Here is a 15,388-nt window from a genome sequence, read left to right on the forward strand (position 1 = left end):
GAGTTTATTCCCATTGATTCTAAGTTCCAGAATGATGCGATGTCGAACTCCTCGGTCTTATGTGAAATAAGCATGTTTAGTACTGACAATGAGTGTGTAGCCGACTCCTTTAACGGACCGGATAAAAGGTAACCTAGCTTCGATTTAACAGCAGTAGGTCCATCTCCGCGGATGATTTGGTCTTCAATAAACTGCCAATAGTAATCTGCTCCTATCAATACTGTAATTTCAAACATACTTTCGTCGGTAATCGGATGCGCTAAATTCAAGCCTTGTAAATAAATGTACTTGTTTTTCAAGTCTAGTTTTCGGACATGATTCTGTAACGGAACTGCTATTTTCGGAACAACAAGAACCTCAATAGTTATTTTCTGTCTCGTCTCTGTTTCTACCAATAAAGTGCACTTACCTATGTGTCGTATGTTATTACCTGTGTCTCCGAAACAGGCCAGGTGTATTGTTTTTGTGCTGTAGATTTCAAGTTTTAGTTTCATAGCAAGATCTTCTGTTATGAACGAACGTTGGGCACCTTCATCAAAAAGTATGTTTGCGTCGATACCTGTACTGTCGGACCAAACGGGTGTAACTGCTGTTTTCAGTAATACGCTAGAATGTGTCTTATGGGATGTGTGGAGAACTTTTGTGTCGTCTTCCGTTTTTCCCTCTTTATCATTAACAATATTAACATTTACAGATTGTGATGATTTGGTAGAATGTGTTGAGTTTTCGTGTTTTCCGTTTTCGTGACGAAATGCGTTTTGATGCATGGGAGCTTACTTTGGACATGTGTACTTCTTTTACTGACCATTGACTCATTACATAAGCTAGTATGATGTTTTTTCTTGCAATGACGGCATACATGTTTAGAGTTACATTCACTGACACGGTGCGTACCGAGACAATTAAAGCAAAGATTGCTGCGTTTTACAATATTCTTTCGTTCTTGTGTGTCTGTAGTTCGTGTACAGTTCGTCGGTGCGTGAATTTCTTGACAGAATATACATGGCCTCGCGGTAAGAATACGTTGGTTATTCTTTACATTATCGACTCTTCTTTGCGTATATGATTCTTTTCCGTAACTTGAAGATTTTGTTTCAGTGAGAAACGTACATGTAGGCATTGTTGAATAACTTTGTCGGATACCGTAATCCTGACCTGCTTCGATAATATTGATCTCATTCTGAATAGATTTGCGTAAATCTGATAAAGTCCAAGTACTTGATCCATGTTCTCGTGCTAGATGTTGCCTTACTTCTCCGGGAAGCTTGCTCAAAATTATTGGGACTAGTAATGTGCCGTAAGTGTCTTGTGATTGCCCTAAAGCTTCTAGTCCGCGCACGGATGCTTCTAAATGGTCATAAAAGACGTGTAAACTAGCTAAATCAGTACTTGCGGGTGTAATGTCTAGCAATGCTTTCATGTGTGCTTGTGTAATCTTGCTCGATTGTCCGTATCTTTCTTTTAATACGTTAACTGCCTCCTTATAATTAGCGTTTGTCAATGCGAACCCATCAATAGTATGAGATGCTTCACCTCCAAGTTGTGATTTTAAATAATTGAATTTCTGAATGTCTGGTAGACTTGGATTCATGTGTACTGCTGATTCGAAAGAATCCCAGAAAGATTGCCATTCGAGAATATTTCCACTGAAATTGGGCAAAGTTAATTTCGGAAGGTGGTGTGTTTGATTGCTGAACGTTGACAGTGATGGTGCGATAAAACTCTGTTGTTGATTTTCAATACATGAAGTTGGAATAAAAGGTGGTGCTTCATAATTCAATGTTTGATAGGATGAAGTAGACTGATTTTTATGATGATTCGAATTATCTAAACTCTGTACGAAAATACGCAAGTGTTTTAGTTTAGTTTCTAAGTCTAATGTATACTCATCTGTATTAAGAATTTCTACTTCAATATCCTCCGAATCGATTGCACTTATAATTTGTTGATTTAAATCTTCCAAAAGTTTCTTCTTTTGTTCCACACTTTCGAATGTTGCTAAAAGATCTACCCTGGCTAACTCCGCTTCGTTTTTCAAATCGTCGATTTTCCGTAAATGTCTTGTAACTACACTTCTGTTCGCTTTCCTAGTCGATTTCAGCTTATTCAAATCCATTGGGCACGGCACCAAAATGTCGGGAATACGTGAATAAAGGAAGAAAACGTTCTACATGTTATAATTTGTAATCGATCTAAAGAAAAGCCCAAGTATACAAGTGACACGTCACAAAGTCTTACGTTACAATATAAGAAATAAGTGACGTTCCCGCGTTGTGTTCGCGCCGTATTTACAACAATCAGTGCACAATAAGCTGTGTTTTTGACAGATGGCTTGCAACGGCCAAGGTTCCTGCGGAAAAAAAAACCGAGGGTCCTGGTTGCTTTTCCGATGGTGTTATTAATGTGTTTATTCCACTGTAGGTCTTGACTAATGTTAATTCCAAGGTATTTTCTGCCATCACAAACTTCTAGTTGGTGTCTGTGCAAGGTATAAGTTGTTTTCAGGGTGTGGCGCTTGTTATAAATCCTCATGACAGTGCATTTTTCTGGATGAAAACACATCTGCCACTTGTGTTTCCATTCTTCCAGGACAGTGAGGTCTCTCTGGAGAGTTGATGCATCATCTGGATTTCTAATTTTCCTGTAGACCAGGCTATCGTCCGCAAACAATCTAACATCTGAAGATGTACAATCTTGCATGTCGTTGATATACGTATGTAAGTAATAGGAGAGGACCTAAGACTGTCCCTTGTAGAACTCCAGATAGAACATCTAAAGGGGTAGATGTCTGTCCTTCTATGACAACTGACTGATTCTGCTGCTCAGGAAGTCCTTTATCCAGCTTAATGTTGTTCCTTTCACCCCATAATGTGCCATCTTCAAGAGCAAGGGTTGGTGTGGTACCTTGACGAAGGCTTTTGAAAAATCCAGTAGAATGATGTCTGTCGGGTGCCCATGGTGCAGGTTTTTTGCAATCTAGTTTAGTGTTACAACTAATTGGGTCTCACAGGATCGACGACCTCTGAAGCCATGTTGCTCGTCACATAGGATGTGGTGTCGATCAAAGTGATCCATTACTGTGCTGTGTATGACGTGTTCTAATAGTTTGAATGATATAGATGTCAATGAGACAGGCCTGTAATTTGAGGGTTGGTGTTTCTGTATTACGTGTTCTAATAGTTTGTAGATTGACACGATGTTCGCTTTGCGCCATTCATCTGGTATCTTACCCTGGTCCAGGGAAAGCTGAAACATCCGGGTAAGATAAGGAGCTAGTGATTCTGTTGCCTGTTTAAGGGTATTAGCTGGAACTTCATCTGGGCCTGTCGCTTTGAATGGTCGGAGTCCCTTTAAAAGTTTGTAGACGCCTCTTTCATGAATGATGATAATGTCCATTATTGGATGTGAACTAGTACCTAGGTCAGGTAACGTACTGGTGTCTTCTTGGGTGTACACTGACTGGAATTGTTGGTTCAGTATGGATGCCTTAGTATCTATGTCACTATGGAGGAAGCCATCTTTTGACTTCAAGGTCACAATCTGGGATGCATCTTGATTCCGGCTCTCAGAATCAGACCAGAATCTCATAGGGTTTTTCTCCAAGTCTCTGCTTACGACATCTTCCATGTAAGAACTGTGTGCTTGTCTAGAATCCTTCTATAGTTGTGTTTTTTCCTCTTGTCACACGTTTTACCACTGCTTTTGGCCAGGGTATAAGCCCTCTGCTTTTTGTTACTTGGTCGTCTTAGATCTGAGTTCATCCATGGATGAAAATGTTTTGTTATAATTTCTATAAGGGAACAACCACGTTCTTTAAAAGAAGGGTTTATATAATAGTATTTGATCCTATTTCTCAATTTTTGAAGAAAGAAATTGTGTTGCCAGGAAGAAGAGAAAAATCAATTATTCTGAAAAGTTCGTTGAAAATTGTTGAAAAAATAATCTGCATTTCCGTGATAAAAATGTCGTGAAACAAGAGCAAAAATATAGCACTCCCTTTATATAGCTTTTAAATTGATAAATTACTATACAATATAAAAATAAGGAGATGTGATATGATTGCCAATTAGACAACTATTCACCAAAGTTCAAATGAAGTGGATGTAAGTAATTATAGGTAACCGTATGGCCTTCAACGATGAGAAATCCCCATACCGCATAGTCGGCTATAAAAGGCCCTGACATGAAAAATATGAAACAATTCAATTGAGAAATCTAACGGCCTAATTTATAACAAAACAATTTACGAAAAACAAATAGGACATGCATGAACCAACGACAACCACTGAACTATGCAAAGTGACTTGTATTTTTCAACTTACAGTTCATTTGCTTCTTACGTTATACAATTACTGTATCATTTATATTTCAACTGGACAGTGATTTTTAACATTTATATCAATAGATTAATTAGAGAGTTTTATTTCACATTAAAAATTAGCCGTAGGGCGTGTTTATACCTTAACGCTTAAGAAAAGAATATCCCACTTTAATATGATCAGTAAAATAGGATACAATTCCTAAAATATTTCCAGAAAAATAATATTTGTTGACGGTATATACATCAGATAATGCATATTTTAGGGTTTTTATTGTCGTATAACACACCTCGTGGTGTCAGGATTGTCCCCAAAAAAACTCATTTCAATTCGAATCAAATTGTGGTGTGGACACTTTCTTAATTGTAATTCGAATTACCCAAACAAGTGTTTGGACGGAAAAATTAAAAGTATATTATCATTATTTCTTGATTCTTTAAAATTAAAAACGTAACACTAATAATTCGTGTCCGCAAAATATCATAGGCGAAATCCATAATGAGGTCATTGTGGTCATGAAATCATATTCATATTGATGTCATATGCGTATATGCCGACAAGTTTGAGATATCCGACAATAATTTACGAAGGGGTAACACTTGGTCGTTAATGAAGACATTCTGTCTTATCGAGTGTTGGGCGGATGATGCTATTGATGCCGAGTTATCTAGGACTCACAGAAACCGACACGTTTACGAAAAGATTTCGTATAAAATGAAGGAGCATGGATATGTAAGATCCTGGGATGCATGCAGAACAAAAATAAAAACTCTCCGAGTACAATACCTAAAAGGAAAACAGCAGAACAATAAATCAGGACAAGAAAAATCTTTTGCCGCGTATTCGTTAGAGCAAAAATCCACGAAAACGACCAAAGTTTCTTTAAACACATGATGATTTATATATTGCATTGGTATAACGAAAGATTGGATTTGCATGACTTATTCCGCTTCACTTTTGTTTGTGAATAGGGCTCAAATGGTCCAATGCTATTGGATCTGATTATTTGATAATGCCACACTCGCTGGTTTTCCTATAACAATATAAGTCCGTCTGTCTGTCCTGCATAAGTTTTATATCGTTTGAAAACTTAAGATTGTCTCATCTGATTTCCATAATTTTCATGCAGTCATAATTATCTATAAAACAAAGATCCTTGTTGATTTTTTGTAAAAATTGGAACAAAATATTGATTAAAAAAACCGCAGGAAAACAACTCATATTCCTGACTTGGGACAGGTATTTTCCTAGGAAAATGGTTGGTCAAACCTGCATGGTTATTTAACTAGCTAATACGCCCACCTGTATGACATTTGTTTAATACGGTTCCGTAATATTGCCAAATTGGGAGAGCAACTCAAACAGATAGACTTGGTTGACGTGGCCATAACTGAGATCTAGCAGCCAAAACTGTGTAAGCACACATTACAGAGATACAACTCAACTGAATTAAACGTTCAAACATACAATTTTAAAAATCAAACAAAGACGCCAACAAAAATGTTTTGTAGTTGATTATAATTTTAGTATAGTGAAGCATGCATGATTACGGAGCCCCTAGTTTCATGTAAATATAAATATTTTCGTTTGCCGAAGAGTTAATCTGGTGCGCACCGGTTTTAAAATTCGTGCACACGACTTTCAAACTTATGCGCATGACTTTCAAACTGGCGCGAACGACTGTTAAAACAATGCGCACGACTTTTAACTCGTGTTCACGACTTTCAAAACTGGTGCACACGCCTTTGAAACTCGTACTCACCAGTTTGAAAGTCGTGCGCACCAACTTTGAAAAGTCGTGCGCACGAGTTTGAAGACATGCGCACCAGTTTGAAAGTTGTGGGCACGAGTTTAAAAGTCCTGCTTATGAGATTCAAAGCCGTGCGCACGATTTTTCAAACAATTGCGCATCAGATAAAATTTCAGGCAAACGAAAATATTTATATTTAAATGGCACTTAAGTGGCCCCGTACATAATGACATATTCGCTTTCTCGATAAAATACAAAATAAGTAAACTATGAATACATGGGTAAAACAACACAATAGATATGTGTCCGAATCGCATATCTGGACCCACCCGTATAAGCAACGCCAAAAGCAAAAAAACCTGAAAGCTAGATGCACATATATCGAGCCACATCAAGTCATACGATTAAAAATGGAACATAATAGTAATGCTACACAGAGTCAGTACCTAAAATCTATACTCAAGATAATCCTGTATTATTTGTTTAAGTAGTCCCTGAATATTTATCTAGGTCTTGGTACTTTCCAAAGGACGAGACGTTCTTCCACAAAACCCTGGCTCATTAACTTTTAGGTCAGACTCTGATGACTTTTTATAAACTCTGAGAAACAGCTGCAAGCTCCTGAAAATCGTACGTATGAGTTGATAAATGTATACTCCATACACGGATGAAGTTGGTAAATTGCTGCTAAGGTGAGGAAAATGAATAATTTCAAAATTGAAATCATCTCATTTGTCTTAGCCTCTGGTATTGAGCTGACCGATGTAGTCAAATTCGGGGTATGTCTAAAAATGAGGCTGAGGAAGTTGAATAATGTAGAGTCTCTACTCTCTAGTTTATGACTATTAATGGGACCCAATCAGAAAAATTTGTATTGTTAATGGAAAAAACATCTTCAATACACCTATATGTAAAATTAAATGATGTAGCTTCTTTGATTTAACCCTTACGAAAACAAAAACGTACACATTAAGATATTTCCAGGGGGAAGACCACAGACCCCCTTTCGCTTCACACAATCGTGGATGCATTTAGCATTTTTTATACAAAGGCCCCTAAAGGTATTATTATCTTGGATGCCTAGTTACATGTAGCATCGCCTCTTATATATATCACAAATAAAATAATGAAAGCACTTATTTAGGTTTTTAGTAAGTTATCACACGGTCCAACCAATTACACGTATATCAATTGGTAAAAGAAATGTTGTTTTCTGATCATTCAGTCTGGTCACCTTGTCTTTCACAATTAAAATAATTCGTTGAATGATTTTTCACGACGAATTTTGATTAAAAATCAACAAAATTATACTTTTTCAAAAATAATATGAACCTTTTCAAGTAATAACACACTTTTATTTTACTGCACTATCTGACACACTTCAGATTAATTGTCATATATATCATGTATAGGAATGAAACCATTATAGATACAAAAAGTGATTTTTTTTATAGATACAAAAAGGATTGTGTGTCGCCTTTTGTGTTTTCTTAAATAGTACTGCATTTTGTCTTTAACTTAGTGCACAGTAATATTAAGGAAGTTGACTCATTTTGACAGACATATTTCTTTTTTTTCTGATTTGTTCCACCTTTTGAAAATACAGTAGATTTTTCACAGATTTTGAAGTAGAATTACACTTAATTGCATTCACGATCCAATCGCAATGCTTGACCACCGTTAGTTATTCTTTCACGATCATTTTTCTCGTTATACCGAAATACACCCGTGTATATACGGATGGTTGTTATGTTAGACAGTAATAACAGAGCATTCAGTATAATAAATTAAAACACATAGCTGAGAGGAGATAGAGCAGATGTTTATCTCTCGAAAAGACATTGACGGTCAACCTTGGCTTCATCTCAGTTGACAATGTTTTCTTGGGGTAACAATCTGCTCTATCACACTCTCAGCTATGTGTTATTTATATAATGTTCCAGGTTGTTTGCAGTTAACATTAAGATACAGTCTAAGGTTAAAGTTTTTCACATATGATTATTTTGTCACACCTTCATCAGATTTTATGAAACTTGGACAGAAACATTTTAAATTTATGATTAAAAGAGCAAAATTTGTAAAAAAAAAAAAATGTCATCACATCGTCGTTCCGTTGTCCGGCGTCCGTTAATTTTTTACAACTAATCATCACCTCTGAAACTACTGGTTCAAATTAACCATTTTTGTTCATTATCATTCTTGTGGTATCAAGTTTGAAAAAATGTGTCATGGATAATTCCGCCGGCAAAACACACATGGTCGCCAAGGCTAAAAATAAAACATAGGGGGGGGGGGGGGAGGGGGGGGGGGGGAAATCAAGTATTTCCTATTATTTGAAAACCGTGTAGATAGGAGAAATTTGACAGGGTAAACATGTTAAAAATGCCAAAAACTTTATACAGTATATTTCGACAAAACTTCTGTTAGGAGTAACTGTTACTGCCATTTGATGACGATTTTACCATTGTTTGTCTATTTCTTGTTAACTATAATCATATATAGATATAATAGCCATAGAGAAAATATGGGAATTAGATATCATAAGCAAGACAAGACCTACAAATAATTCAACCGTTGACTGCCGAAATTATCAGTCGACTCCTTACTCCCCCCCCCCCCCAATCCCCCCCCCCCTTACTAGAGTTCTTGCCCTTAAATTACGATTGTTTTACCTTTTTGTTGAGTTTTTGTCTATTATCTTGGTAACTATATTTTGAAAACATTATAAAAATGATCAGAAGCGCAACAAATTTGTCAACAATGACAACATTGGCAGTTTACTCGTTATATCAATTATTTCCCTAGCATGATGATTTTTACTGTTACTACTATTTTGGGATGAACTATAACCCGACTAATCCAGTCGTTATATTCCGACTCACTGTCGATCGCTACAATAACGAGAGGACACCATAACCGTAAAGGGCGATATTCGAGTTAGTTGAACTACAGAAAACAAAGAAAACAAGTAAATAAGAAAAATTAATGAACAAGACAATATCTACAAAATTGTCAGCATAGTCGAAATTGTCAATTGTCTCCTTACAGGAGTTATTGTATTCAAATGACGATTTTAAATTAGTTTAATATGTTTTTGGCAGACCGTATGTTGAAGATAAAGAGCAAATGTAAAAAGCACAAATAATCTGCAAGGCAAGATTTTTGAGCAAAAACTAAAGTAGACAGAGATGAACTATAAACAGAAAACTAAATAGCAATACAAGATCAAACAGTGACGGATCCAAAAGGGGGGGCCGGGGTGTTTGAATCCCCCCTTTTTTGACGATTAATGCTTTTGAATGAGGACATATGGTTGGAACCCCCCTTTTAAAATTGGCTGGATCCGCCCTTGTCAACAAATTGGGAGATTTTAGTTATGAATTATATTTTACAATTTTGGAAAAGGCCGTTTTTGAAGACGCACATAAATCCATTGAGCGCGGATACAGGCTCCTCAAAGACTCATTTTTTTGCAGTTAGCATTTACACAATGTTATATATACAGACATCAATGACTTTATCAATGTATTTTTAAAGATGTTTGAAGCAAAATTTTGAAAATAATAACATTTTTTTTCTTCATTTGTAAGTAATTTACTGATAGACTTTTAGACACTTACAATTTTGTTAATCCTTCATGAAATGTTATTAAACCTGGACAGAAGATTCTTCGAATTCATGAGAAATAGCATCCACGGTCGCGAAACACGTGACTTCGTCGTGATCAGTTCCACGGAAAAATGGCGCCCGTCAAATTATTATAGTTCGCTTGGATGTAAACTTTAAACGTAAGTATTTACATATCATCGTGTTCACACATAGGACCCCCCTCATCATATGCGTATTTTTCGTGCGAATATTTTGATGCATTTAAAGTTATATTTCACTGTTGGTTTCATAGAGAACATTCACAAACTATTTCAGACCTGCTGAAGATTGTTTGGGTTGGTGTTAACTATATGACCGTAAAATCACTGTAAATCCATTTGTGTGTCTTATTTTCACCAATGGTGTACAGAAACTTACCCAAATTTACTAATTCATTCATATAAACTAGCGTCGATGTATATTTTTGACATTATTGCGAACTGAACGCAATAATATTTTTTTTGTCAATAAATGATCAGTGTACACGATATGTTTAAGTGATCAGTTCCACGGTTTAATTCTGAATCAGTATGATAAGATCACATTTAATGTTTGTGGTTGTAATATTGATGAACTGCAGAGTGCACGTTTTGTCTTTTGTTTTGTATTCCCTTTTTAGGCGAAGGAGAATATATTACTGTTAACGAACATTTGGTTGAAATGAATACAGAGCGCTTTGTGTGCCCTTGTACTTTCTCACGTTTTGGAGAAGGATAATGTCCCTCTGATATCTTTCGCATTCTCTCGTATTGTGACAGTGTATGGCGATTTTTATAATATCCTCATTAAATTCCTGTCTGTAATGTTGCAACATTGATATTGTCTATTTGGTTAACTCTTTGGCTGTCTGACAGTTTTTTCTCGATGCTTTTGGAGTTGCTGTGAAAGCTTTGTTTTTTCCGCATAATGGGACCTATAATCAGAGAAAACTAGATATTGGCAATACCCCCCATCCCACTTTCTGCTCTGCCATATGCACGAGTATAGTTCCACATATTTTAGATTAGACAGCGATGTTGGCATACAACTTCAAATTGTTACGCTGTCTGTAAGACACAAATGATGACCCCGCCTGACCATAAGAAATTATAAATTTAACACTTTGTATGATGATGTAACTGAAGGAGGACAAACCATTATCTGTTTATGCAGCTACATGTAGTACAACAAACAACCAATTATATAGTCCAACTGCCTGTCTTTTCCAGAAAATTTGTAAAAAAAATAAAATCCTGTGGCCATGCACACCTACTTTCTGTGTTTGAACATCTTACAAAATATTAAAGCTGACCGTATCTTCAAAACCGTAGGAGGAGATAGCTAGACAAACAATGTATCCTAATCCGGACAGACGGACAGACAATAATCCTAGATAACACACACAACAAATGAAGTTTTTCTGAAGTTATGCGTTTTTAAGATCCACTTGTAAAGTCTGTCGTCAAGTACTTCAAGTAAAAAAATGTTATTCGAACACACCGACTCTGCTGTTATGACTCATCAGTACGGTTATTGACCAGAATATTTCTTTTTTTAAGTACTTTGAAGTTTTAATGTTATTAAATCAACCTGCAGTGTAATCATATAACAATAATAGAATCTGAAGCGAGATGATGTAGCAAATATTTTTGTTTTAAACGTTTCAAGACAGAATTCTCAACTCAAACACGCCCGAACATTAAAAGGTGCACTTGGCTTTTTCTTTTCGATGCAATTATTGCCCATTTTTAGGATCCCCCCAAAAAAACTATCTTTGGGAGCAGAGATGCAAATTAATATTTAAGAAAGATAAATCTACTATCTTTCTTTGGATTTTTTTTTCGGCGGAATTTATACTTATGCACAAAAAAAGATCCACTTTGAATTGAACCGGCTACACTAGATTGTTTAATGAAAATTTGTCTATAATTTAAAAGTTTACAAATATCTCGAAGCCCCGTTAAGTTAAAGTTATATGTTCCTTTATTATATCTTTAAAAGCCTAAAAAACAGATGTAAACAATTTAAATATACCAATTTAGCTTTTTCTACCTTCTCTGCTCTGGCAAAGAGTTTAATATCTTGTTTAATTTCAACTGGATTTCCGCCATTTTCCCAGATAAACCTTAATATGATCTTATCATACTGATTCAGAATTAAACCGTGGAACTGATCACTTAAACATATCGTGTATACTGATCATTTATTGACAAAAAAAATATTATTGCGTTCAGTTCGCAATAATGTCAAAAATATACATCGACGCTAGTTTATATGAATGAATTAGTAAATTTGGGTAAGCTTTTGTACACGATTGGTGAAAATAAGACACACAAATGGATTTACAGTGATTTTACGGTCATATCGTGTACACCATCCCAAACAATCTTCAGCAGGTCTGAAATAGTTTGTGAATGTTCTCTATGAAACCAACAGTGAAATATAACTTTAAATGCATCAAAATATTCGCACGAAAAATACGCATATGATGAGGGGGGTCCTATGTGTGAACACGATGATATGTAAATACTTACGTTTAAAGTTTACATCCAAGCGAACTATAATAATTTGACGGGCGCCATTTTTCCGTGGAACTGATCACGACGAAGTCACGTGTTTCGCGACCGTGGCATCTGCGGGATTCATATTTAAATTTTTCCATGTTTTACTAATAAATGGACTATGTTTTGGCAATCAACAATTAAACTGATAGCAGCAACCACAGGCGTGTGACAATCCCTGTGTTCACGTCCTCGACCTATCCTTATTCGATAGACGTATTTACACTTGTATGCAAATTTGTCCGCCATTACGTTAAATCACACAGGTTCCCGTAAACTTTGACATCATAATTCAAAACATTTGACGTCACAATTAAAAAGTGATTGTTGCCTGACGTCAAAAGGTGATTCGGGGTAGATCTAAGGTCATTCGGAGGCAAAATATTTATAAGATAATGTATGTATCTGTTTTCATCAAAGTCAAAGTATGAATAAACGAATGGAGATATATATGGAGCGGGCATAATGGAATATAATATTTTGATTCATTTGCTTAATACTATGCTCTAAGTGTACTCTTGTTATGTCAATTCGATGCTTTATTTGTAGAACTCTCAGCCACGCTTTGCCATCTTTATTATTTAAGCGTGTTTCCAGACCCCACGACGAGGACGTGGTTCTACCTTGGGGTCCATATAATTTTTTATTTTTTTTTATTATTTTTAGTCATTATATAGTAATATGTACATTCCTATCTAACATAATATTTATACATTTTGTACATGGTGGTCCCATTTTGATAAGCCGTAGATTTTTACCACTAAGGTTCACTGTATTTTTGCCCTTTTTGAAGTTGTAGTTTTAGCATTTTTAATACGTTTCCGTTGACAAGGTTTACGTGCACATGCACTTGTTTTGGGGATTGTCAGCCCACCATCTGTTGAAGTGGTGGACTCTGGGATTGCGTTTAACTTTCTCCCATGAGTCAAGAATTTTTGCAATGCAAAAGCCTTTTCTTTCTCCGATTTAAACTGAGGAGCTTAGCTCAAAGTCTCCATGTCCATAAAGTGCGCCATTGACAAGACTTTCTTGCAACTTTATTTCTTTGTGAATTTTATTAATTAACTCTGGAAGTTTCTCAGGCTTCCAATCTTAATTTAGTTTCAAGATGTGATTGATTGATTCACAATTATTGTTTTTCCATTGCAATGGAATTCTCGACTCTGTTTGTAGAGTGAAAAAACGTTGGTAGGTGTGGCAAGCACCATCCCAATGCAAATAAATTGGTCCCATTATTATTGGGTTTGTGTTTTTCCCTTTGCGTTTAAGTTTGTTTTCCTGGAAAACAGTTGTTGTGACAAAGCAGGCGCCCAAATTGAATGTTCTGAAAATTTGTTTAACTGATTTTCCAGCTTCTATTTCTGAACTAACTTGCGATTTAGTATCAGGTGATGTTCTGATATATTCTTGATTTGTCAGTTTAGCGTTACCATGCTTGTTAACTACTTCAATAGGATACGTTCCTATGTACTCTGCTATGGCTTTATTCATTGTTTCCAATGAATGGCCAGGCATTTTATCGAACCAACTAATTCTTTTTTTGTAAGAATTCATTCTTTTCAGAGATGCATAATACCGTTTAAGGATGAACAAATTAGAATCATCAGGTTGTGGTTCTAAAGGAATAAATTCCTTTTTTATTATTTTACAATACATATCATTCTTTTTAACACAAGAAACCAAATTGTTATCATTTTGTACTACAAAATATGTTGTTTTAGTTGAGGTTGATTTGGAATCCCCATGTTCCACAATCGTCCCAAAACTCCATTTTCTTAGACTTAGCTTTCCTAGTCATATTGTCTAGCACAAAGTACTCATTCTCTTTAACCGAGCGTGGTATCTCAGTATGAGAAACATTTTCATTTACCAGCACATTTAAAATCTGATCAATTGATAGAAACTTGCCGTCTAAAGTGTTTTTAATTATATTTTCATTTTGAATATTTGAATCAGTTGATACATTTGATTCATTTGCTTCGAGCTTGCAAGATATGCTGTCTACCTTTACATCAGTATAAGAGTTATCTAATTCTACATGACATGTGTCACTGCGTTTATTGCCTTGATCAACTGAATCGAAAGATTCATCTAGAGACTTAACAGTGGTATCGAAAATTGTTGGACACACATTTGATTCATTTCTTGTGCTATCTAAAATAGGAAAGTCATGCATACTGTCTATATCAATAACAGATATATTGTGGCTGGCTTTAACTAGCGGCACAAAGTGATCTGGAGTCCATATCGGACTGCGCCCATGACCAGAACTGGTCCATAGTATAACAATTGGATCATTTGACTGAACTTGCAATGGATCAAACATGGTGTTTAAGATACCGACTGTCTTGTCCATAAACCCATTTCGGGGTGGATATACTGACTGAATTGGACAACCTAATACCGACGCTGCGGCAAGAATGGTCCATGCGGACGAAAATGCTCTATTTTTGGCGGCAGCCTTACAAGCTTCATCATATGATGGTGAGACAAGTTCTAGTCTATTGTGCTTAGATGTATCATAAATTAGCTTATTTGACACCATCTCTATACAAGTCAAAACTCTCAGTCTTGCTGCAAGACTTTCATTGCCACACATGTCCACTGACAAAGAATTGAAGAGACAATTGCCATTTGTTGAGACTTGGACAGGGTTTCTTTCTTTAATAATCATGCTTTGTTCATTTAATATTTGTCTAGAAACCCTGTCTTCAACCAAAGAGCTCATTGCAGAATATGTATGGTTTGTCTCCCCAATAATTTGTGTTAGTGGTTCTTTTCTTAGCAATATTTTCTCTACATTTACGCCATCCGTCAACAAATTTTTACTTGCATAAGCTTCTAATCTACTAATAGAAAGATCATAGTCAAATTTATGATCTTTTGTATGACAACATTGTGTACATATGAAATCACAGCTTTTAGTCTGACTTAAGATCCGAAACTGATCTTTTGTTAATTTCTGGCATTTTTGGTGAAACCATGTTTCACATTTTTCACAAAACACACACATTCGAGTGCAGATTTTTGAACAGTTACCACATGGGTGTGCCATTTTTAGAGTGTAAGACTAATATTGCAGGGTATAACTTCCCTTACTATTTCCTTTGCCCAAGTGGAAAACCCTTATC

The sequence above is a fragment of the Mytilus californianus genome, unplaced genomic scaffold, assembly GCF_021869535.1.
Source record: "Mytilus californianus isolate M0D057914Y unplaced genomic scaffold, xbMytCali1.0.p SCAF_8, whole genome shotgun sequence".
Lineage (NCBI taxonomy): Eukaryota > Metazoa > Mollusca > Bivalvia > Mytilida > Mytilidae > Mytilus > Mytilus californianus.